This window comes from Tupaia chinensis, unplaced genomic scaffold (genome assembly GCF_000334495.1).
Source record: "Tupaia chinensis unplaced genomic scaffold, TupChi_1.0 Scaffold147185_1, whole genome shotgun sequence".
Lineage (NCBI taxonomy): Eukaryota > Metazoa > Chordata > Mammalia > Scandentia > Tupaiidae > Tupaia > Tupaia belangeri.
The window spans coordinates 964,832-973,206 of NW_006207036.1; the positions used below are offsets into that span (position 1 = coordinate 964,832).

The following is an 8,375-nucleotide window of genomic DNA, read 5'->3' on the forward strand; positions in this document are numbered from 1 at the left end:
TCAGAGTAAAGTGATGAAGAATTCCTCGATGGCTCAAGTGTGCTCCAAGGAAAGCTAGAAGGTTGTACAGTTAACTCCCAGGGTGTAACTCTAAACCATACAACCTACTACCTCAACCCGGATGCACACAGCTTCCAATGTTGCTTCAAACTCCTTATCATATCTTCAGTCAGCTCCTTCAAATATGGCGGCCATACACCTAAGGGCTCAGCAAGGATATAATAGGCTAGCATTTTACCAGTTGCCCTATAATGTGTCTCATAAAACTGTCCTAACCTCTTAGGTTCCTAGTTCATGCAAGTTGTTTGCTGACATGTCTTGTACGATTGTTCTACTAGCAATTAATAATATTAAAATTCAACAGTATTCAGCCTCGTATTCCAGGAGAAATAGGCTCAGTTATAACATATAAACCCAGTTATAGCCTTTAATTTTGTTATTGAAGTTGATGAAGTGCCCTGAACCACTATAATATGCAGTGAAGTTTCTGAACAGTATCTATTCAGATCTTGGTTGAAACTCTGATATAAAAAATTCAACTTTCTTAAGCAATTTACTGCACTTGGAATCAAACTTGAATGGCTGTGCTGTAAATGCTTCCAAGTGGTCAACAATTGAATTCTGCCTTGTAAGACAGACGAGTGTTAATATAAACATGAAAGACAGAGGAAAATATAATTACTTCAAGCGCATATAATCAACTAGAGTTTAACAGGAACTTACTGAAATATTACTGAACAGCACCATTTCTAGCATTTGTCAGATTACCACACTGACACAGACCCATAGAAGCGAGCTTGTGCGGTCCACTTCACCACAAGATCGGATCTACGGGTTTATGCCAACAGGCAACATCTCGCATGAGCGCCCTACTAATGTAGAATTTGTTGGAAATATGCGATGCAATGAGAAGACAAAAAGAATAATATTTGTCATTAAGTATAAATGCTTTAAACGAACTCTAAGGATGCATATTCCCAGTTGGAAGGCCTTCATAAATATTCTAAACTAAATATAGGCTTACATACATGAGAATTTATAAAATAGTCTATTGAAATATTTTTGACAGATTGCTTTTGCTTTAATAGTGAATATTTTGAAATTAAACTATTCTAATTAATGATGAGTTTAAAAAGAAAAAAGGGAATCCATACATGCATGTATAAATTATGTAATTGTGAGGCATGAATGTACTATTATGAGTCTATAATTAAAGCCAAATTAACTATTAAGTTAATTGTGTATGCATTAGACTGTGCTTGTTTTAATTCTTATAAAACCTTAGTTAGTGGTTTTAAGGAATTAGTAACATTATAACTTTCTCATAAAACAAGTAAGATCTCGTGACTAGGTAGAAAACACAGGAAGTTATAAGCTCTAAATATATGAATATGTGTCTGTAGATGAAATGATACTATAATTTATAGTACTTGGATGAATTATTATCAGAAAACTAAATCAATGACACATTAATGGCATCATTGCTACTACTCCATGCTAATATTTATACTCCAGAGATAGTGCATGAAAGAGGATACCCTGTCTCTTAAAATGTACTTAGGTTTCCTTTTAAAAAGAGATATACTTAGAACAAAATATATGCCAACATATAATTCTCATCTGGTCAACAGGTTGGGCACAAACAAATTGTTACTAAAAAACATTTTAAAGCACCAGACAACAAGCAAACACACAAATGAATTAAACATAAAACCAACCACAAATACTTTTCAAAAGATTCTAAGCTCAACTGCAACAAAATTATAAGCTGTACAATCATTGATCATTTCACTCATATTGGCAAACACTTAGCATTTCTTAGTAAATCTTCATTGTAAAAAATAATACTACCATATACTTACTACTTAGTAATTTGGCATTTTTTGAAATAAATTAAATAAAATGTGCTTTTTTATAGACTGTATATAGGCAATTTGGTCTACAGAATATTTTAGTATTTTGTCAAATTATTCCCATAATATCATAAATGATCAACAACCATGCACTCAGTTGTAATAAAAATATTTCCATATATACTTATAAATTTAAATGTGACATAAAAAGCACTATTTATTTTAGATTTAATCATAATTGTAAGAATGATTGTTTCGGTTTCATTGTCTTCTTAAACCATGCTTAAATGATAAGAAAGCATGGCTTTATACCCCTCCCCCAGAATTCACTTCCTTTTGTATGGTACAGCAAATAAAAATATATAATTTTAATTTTCCTAAATGGTTTTTTATTCGACTGCTTTGTACCTACATTATATGTATGTATGGATATACAAGATATATAGTCAAAGGGACACAAAATATATTGACCACAGACTTCACAAAAATTTTCACAAAGTAGCTATTATAAATTCTGAAATAAAAACCATCAATGAAAATTCCAGCACTCAATTCATAAAGGATTGAAAATGAATCCTTACAGTCAAGCACAGTCAATAGAATATTTCCTTAAAAATATTAGCTATTGCTCTTTTGCTTTATATTTTTACCTGAGATGATTTTCTCCTATGATCACTTTCTTCACTTCTCATATCCACTTTTTTTTTTCCCTAAAACAATCACAAAAGGAGAAATATCAGACAACCGCTGTCTAGGAGGAGCATCTGAGTGGGTGGTGGGAGTGAAGGTAGACGATCGAGAAGAAAACACTATCAAAATGGGCAAAACCTTTTAAAGTATTTTTTAAAAAAAGGCTTGGAAGATTCATAGAGCCCCACCCAAGGCTACTCATATGACATAGAATGTGGTTTCATAGTTTGTATTTATGCATTCATTTTGGTTGGTGTTGTTTTCACAGTAACAGTTTTGAAAGTGAAAGGAGGATGGCTGTTAAAGAAGCGACTAGGTTTTGCACAATGAAGTAGTGAAAGCTGAAAGGAGATGTGGATTTGGCATGGGGCTTAATAAGATAATTAAGAGTCTAGAGATTAATAGCTCCCAAAAATAACATTTAAAATAATGTTTTTTAACTAAAGGATCTTGAAACACGAAAACAGTTTTATCACTATTAATTAAGTCTCTGAAAGTTGATGTTCCATTAGCTGGGCAGCACAGAGGACAAGGAGCTATTTTGTGAATAACGAATGAACAATAACTAATAAACCTGGTACAACATTGTATTTGGATGTTATCAGTATATAAGGTTTTTGCAATTTCCCATAATTCTTTGTAGAATTAAAAAAAAGAAGGCAGGAGTTATCAGTTTCTGTCATATTTCTCACTTTACATATTTTAATATAATAACATATTTTAAAATTATAAGTTTACCTAAAGTTTTTTTTTATTTGTGGAAAATAGTATAGTATCAATTCTTAATATATATCTTATTGCCTTCATTGATAAATGCTGTAATTTTCAAAAGCACCTTTTCTTTTTTAACAAATTTTACACATTCAGAAACATTTTTTTTCAAAATGTAAATACATAGGATGTGTCCACTAATCTTTTCATGTTGAACTGGGCAAAACTTGGTTTCATTATAAAACGCTTAGTTTGCTTTGCAAATTATTTCTACAAGCAAGCAAAATAAGTAGAATGCAATGGATTTATCTGAAGTCAATTCGTTTCTTCAAACTTAAAACAAGTTTGTATGTACTTTTTCCACTAAAATACTTAGGGATATTTCCAACACTGTTTGCAACGCTCTAATACAAACACTTTTTTTTTTTTTAAAAAAAGTATTTTTTTAAAAGAGAGTATTATTATGGAAGAAGCTTCTTTTCTACTTAGCAACTGAGAACATGATCTTTATATACCTAATTCTGTTCTACTGAAATCCTTGTAAATAATTTAAATATAACCTCCCCAAATAAATTTTAATCTATCAGTAGTTCAATGCATATTCTAACATGACCCTTCTTTACAAGTTCAAAAGTTTCTTCTTCCATATTTCAAATTATGAATTACATGAAAGATCTACTTTCATTATCAACTGGATCTAAACACTTTTCTTAGATAACAAAAATAATACGAGACAGAGAAAACACCAATAATACAGTCATGTCTTTCCAAAACTTCAGAGTATAACAAAAACAAAAGCGTACCATATCTTCCATAAATATTTTTCTATTTTTAATTAAGTTTCTGTTCTACTCAGGATTAGAGCGAGAGAGCAAAAGGAAAAAGTTAGTAAGAGTAAAGTGGGTGATGAGTTAAATAAGAGTAAAACTGAAAGTTCGAGGATCCCTCTTATATAACAGTAGGCTTAAAACGAAACAACAGAAAGCTATACCTGATATGAGAGGTGCGATTTCACCAAGTGCAATATATTGCTAATTATGCCATGTTTTTTGAAATAATAAAAATAAAGAAGGCTCATTTGGTTATGTTGCCTTAAAAAGCTGCTTTACAAAGCCCGATGTCTCTGGAGTTATACCAGCCCACGTTGGCTTTTTTTTTTTTTTTTTTTTTTTTGGTTTGTTTTGGTTTGGATTTTTGTTTGTTTTTGGTTTTGTTTTTGAGCAGGAGCGTCTCATTTTTTTTCAGCACTCTTGCATGTAGTAGAACAAACTCAATTTTTTTCTTCATGGCTCTTGTTATTTCTTAGAAAAGAAGGACCAGGGTGCTTGTCTTCTTTTTCTTCCTTTTCGGTATTCCAGGCACAAAGCACTGCGCAGGAGCTGCACCAATCCTTGCCGTCCCTGGCAGCAGAATGGTAGAAGGTGGGAGAGACCAGGAATCCTTCCAGGCTGCGCTGACTTTAGAAATGAGGATTGCACACGTTTGTCTCCTAAACCAAAGGGGTGAAAAGGCAGGGTGCCAGTTTGCTACACTGCTGTAATGATCTCATGCTCACTGCTGCTGTCGTTCTGTTTGCCCAGTTCAAATGCCTGTTCATTATAAACCAAAAAAAAAAAAAAAAAAAATCCACACACACATTCAGACACACACCCAAGTACTTGGATTCTTCAGCAAGCAGAAAGAGTATGAACATTACAAAGAAAAAAAATCAGCAGTCAGAAAAGGCAATAAAATCAAAAGCACATACAATTTTAGGATTCACTTGTTATGCCTCAATATTCTGTTATTATTTTCCTTTTTCTTTTTTTTTTTTTTCCCTATTTAGAGATAAGCAGCAGAATTTATCAGGCGTGAAAGGGACAGCCTCCTGGTGGCCTGCCAAAAACCCAGAATAAAGGCGAAGTTGTGCTTCAAAGCTCAGTCGCTTGCTGAGTCTGGCTAAAGTCAAGTATTAAGATCCACCATTTTCTGAGCCATGCTAGAAAAGAAGAAAAAAGTCAGGACGGTTGCTGCGTTCCAAGTCTCCGTTGGCACCATCACAAAATCTCAGTCGTAAGGTCACATGATTCTCGGCCAAATGTAGAGTGCATTCCCATCAACCATTCTGCTGATACTGCGAAGGCAGCTATTGTCTCGTTTAGACCCAAAGTTCAGCCCACTCTTCATTGAATTAGCTGAAAAACGCATCACCTTTGGGGGCTGGGAGTCATGGAAACGTCTACCTGGCAAGCTGCCCACTTTTTCTGCCCATCAACCAGAGATGGAATTGTGCTGCCTAATGCAATGATGACTTGGAATGTGAAGAGTCGTCCAAAGTGAATCTGATGCTTGCAACGCCTGTTTCATTTGCACAGAAAACTCTGGCTTCTTGTAGCTAAGGGTGGAGGGGGGAGATCTTTCCTACCAAATGTAACAAATAAAGGTCTGAACATGCCTACTCTGCAACTTTATTTCTCAACACACCCAAATAGTTCTCAAATGAAAATACTGAATGCCGGGCAAGTTTTCTGAGTTAAAGGCATCTCTTCTCTTCGTAGCCCTCCTTTTCCTTACAAGTGAATACAACAAAACCAGAACATTTGTTTCAGATTCTCACTTTAAGATTTAAAAATCTCTGAGTTTCTTCTTGTTTTTCATTACTTTCTGATTATATCTGGCACTGACTTTGTACTCCATGGCCATAACATCCACTAGCAACAGTGGGGATGCATTATTGCTGCAATCTGCAACAAAGTGGTCCCCTGAGAAAGCTAGTTGTCTCTTTAACCACACAAAAACCTACAACTGGGTCCTGTGGCAATCCTCATCAGTACCTAGCACAGCTGCTGTGCAAGTTTGCTAAGATTGACACATGCAAGAAGTGTTCTTTCTGTTCTTTCACTGGCTACAGTTTGCCTGTGTGGCATGAAAGATGCCTTTGAAAGATGCAGGGTGTATATCAACAGCTCTTAGGCAATAAAATGAAATGGTTCCCCCTCCCCAGTGAATTTCCATTCCAGCAGGCAAAGAAAGTTCCTATATACAAACATTTCCATACTTTTTAACAAAAGTATAATGGATTAAATCTTTTACAATTTCCTTAAACAGAATCTAAAGCCAAGCAGGAAAGCAAGCATAATTAAGTTTTAACTCTGAAATATGGAGAAGTACAGTAATACGAACTAGGTTTTCCTATTTTGTTTTAAAAATGTTGCAGCAATTGGAGAATCCTTATCTAACATGTAATTATGGTTCTAAGAAATTTAATAATCAGTAGTTTATCAAAATGATGGATTAATATCACCCCTCCCCCCCACATACATGAATATATTGCACAATACATGAAAAGATCTAAAAAGATGACCAAAATTTGACTTGCCTTTTTTTTTTTTTTTGGAGAGTTTTCTTTTGCTATAGGGTGCGTGCACTTGCCAGACAGACAGAGAGAGAGACAGAGAGACAGAAAGTGAGACAGAAAGTGAGAAATCACCCCCCAGGGGGATGGCCACGCTGCAATCCCTTCTCCATTCTCCTCTCAGAATCTTGGGCACGCATGCACACACACCTGGCGTGAGTTTTAAGCCACTGGGTCCGGGAGTCCAGCGACATAGCCATTACGCTAACTGCTGGTCCCTGCATTGCCTACTTTTAAAAAAATCATTAAAAAATGGTTTAGGAATATAGGAAACATATGCTAAAATAACTTATGGTCTTTTTTGTGCTGTATCTTTTTAGTTATTGTCATTAGGAGTAATTGCAGAGAATGCATATATATATACATATACAAACATACCTGGAACCATTATGATGTTGTCCCCATTTATAATTAAAAATATACACAATTCTAAACCATAAAGAAAAATGTTACACAGCTGCTGAAATTAATTTTTTTCTCGATAGCAAAATTCAAATCTTAAGTACATGCATAAGAGAGTTTAGCTGAAAATCAAGCACAACAGACATATGTTCCTCAAACATGTACACAGCAAGAAGAAAGTGGATAACCTACTCACAGGAATGAAAGCCTAAACTTCTAGTTATCGCTCACTTACTCAGCTGGTGTTTATGAAATACTGGCATACAGCCAGCCTCATGTTAGGCACAGAGGAACAGCAATGAAGCAGATGGGCATGACATCCATGTGAGCTCCAATAAAGACTTTCAAGTCAAAAGCTCACTACTAAACCATCCTGTACATCCTAAGAGCATTTATTGGACACCAACTCATCAAGAGACAAACTGGTAGAAGTTGGAAAGTGGAAGTGAAATAAATATTTTAAAATAAATTACAGCTGGAGAGGAGTTCTCTGTCTGAAGTTTTCCCTTTTTAATACAAAATGGATTGTTTTATCTTGATTCCACTTAGGCTCTTCCTTAGAGAACCTACTGTGAAAATTTCATGCTGCCTTCTCCATTTAAAAAAAATGAAGTTAAGGGAACCAGCAGTTAGCGTAATGGCTATGTCGCTGGACTCCCACGTAGTCGACCGCAGTTCGCGTCCCGGACCCGGTGGCTTAAAACTCACGCTGGGCGTGTGTGCGTGCGTGCCCAAGATCCCGAGAGGAGAATGGAGGAGAAGGGATTGTGGCGTGACCATCCCCCCAGGGGGTTATTTCTCGCTTTCTGTCTCTATGTCTCTCTCTGTCTGTTTGGCGAGCGCATGCGCCCTATAGCAAAAACCTCTCCAAAAAAAAAAAAAAGTTAAAAAAAAAAACAAAACAGGAGATTTTGGATTCCAAGAAGGGGAATAGATATAGTCCTTTCTAACTATCCTGAAAATATCTGTACCTTATATATGAAAAAAACGTAAGGAGCCTCTAATGATGGGCAGAAGATGAAAAGCCAGTTAGTGATTTTAAAACCCAAGGAATGACATAGCAGAAAGTTCCTTAGATTTCACTTTTTGCCTTATATATCCAAAACTTGGAGCTGAAGAAGCCTTTAATCCCAAAATGCCAACTGGTGCAGTCCCAAAAAGGGCCTATTCTTTAAGGAAAAGAGTAGCCTAGAAATACAATACAATTTTGCTCCAATTAAATAACTCAGAAAGAACCATGATCCTTTTCCTCCCATGCATGCAAGGACCAAATGGGAGACTAGATGCTGCCAATTGTCAGGCTAAACATGGTGTCCTGACACTCT

The 8,375-nt window shown here is 35.4% G+C and overlaps 1 long non-coding RNA gene and 1 other non-coding gene across 2 annotated transcripts in view; both read right to left on the reverse strand.

The window, feature by feature from the left end:
- Positions 1–781: 781 nt before the first annotated feature.
- Positions 782–837, reverse strand: MIR99A (microRNA mir-99a). The gene has a single exon (NR_129447.1). It is a non-coding gene; the product is annotated as a microRNA mir-99a (primary transcript).
- Positions 838–2,401: 1,564 nt separating this feature from the next.
- The window catches only part of LOC102492592 (uncharacterized), a 128,233-nt gene continuing 122,259 nt past the window's right edge, over positions 2,402–8,375 (reverse strand). Inside the window, exon 4 of the long non-coding RNA XR_001369802.2 lies at positions 2,402–2,563. This is a non-coding gene — a long non-coding RNA (uncharacterized LOC102492592). The remainder of the gene's footprint in view (positions 2,564–8,375) is intronic.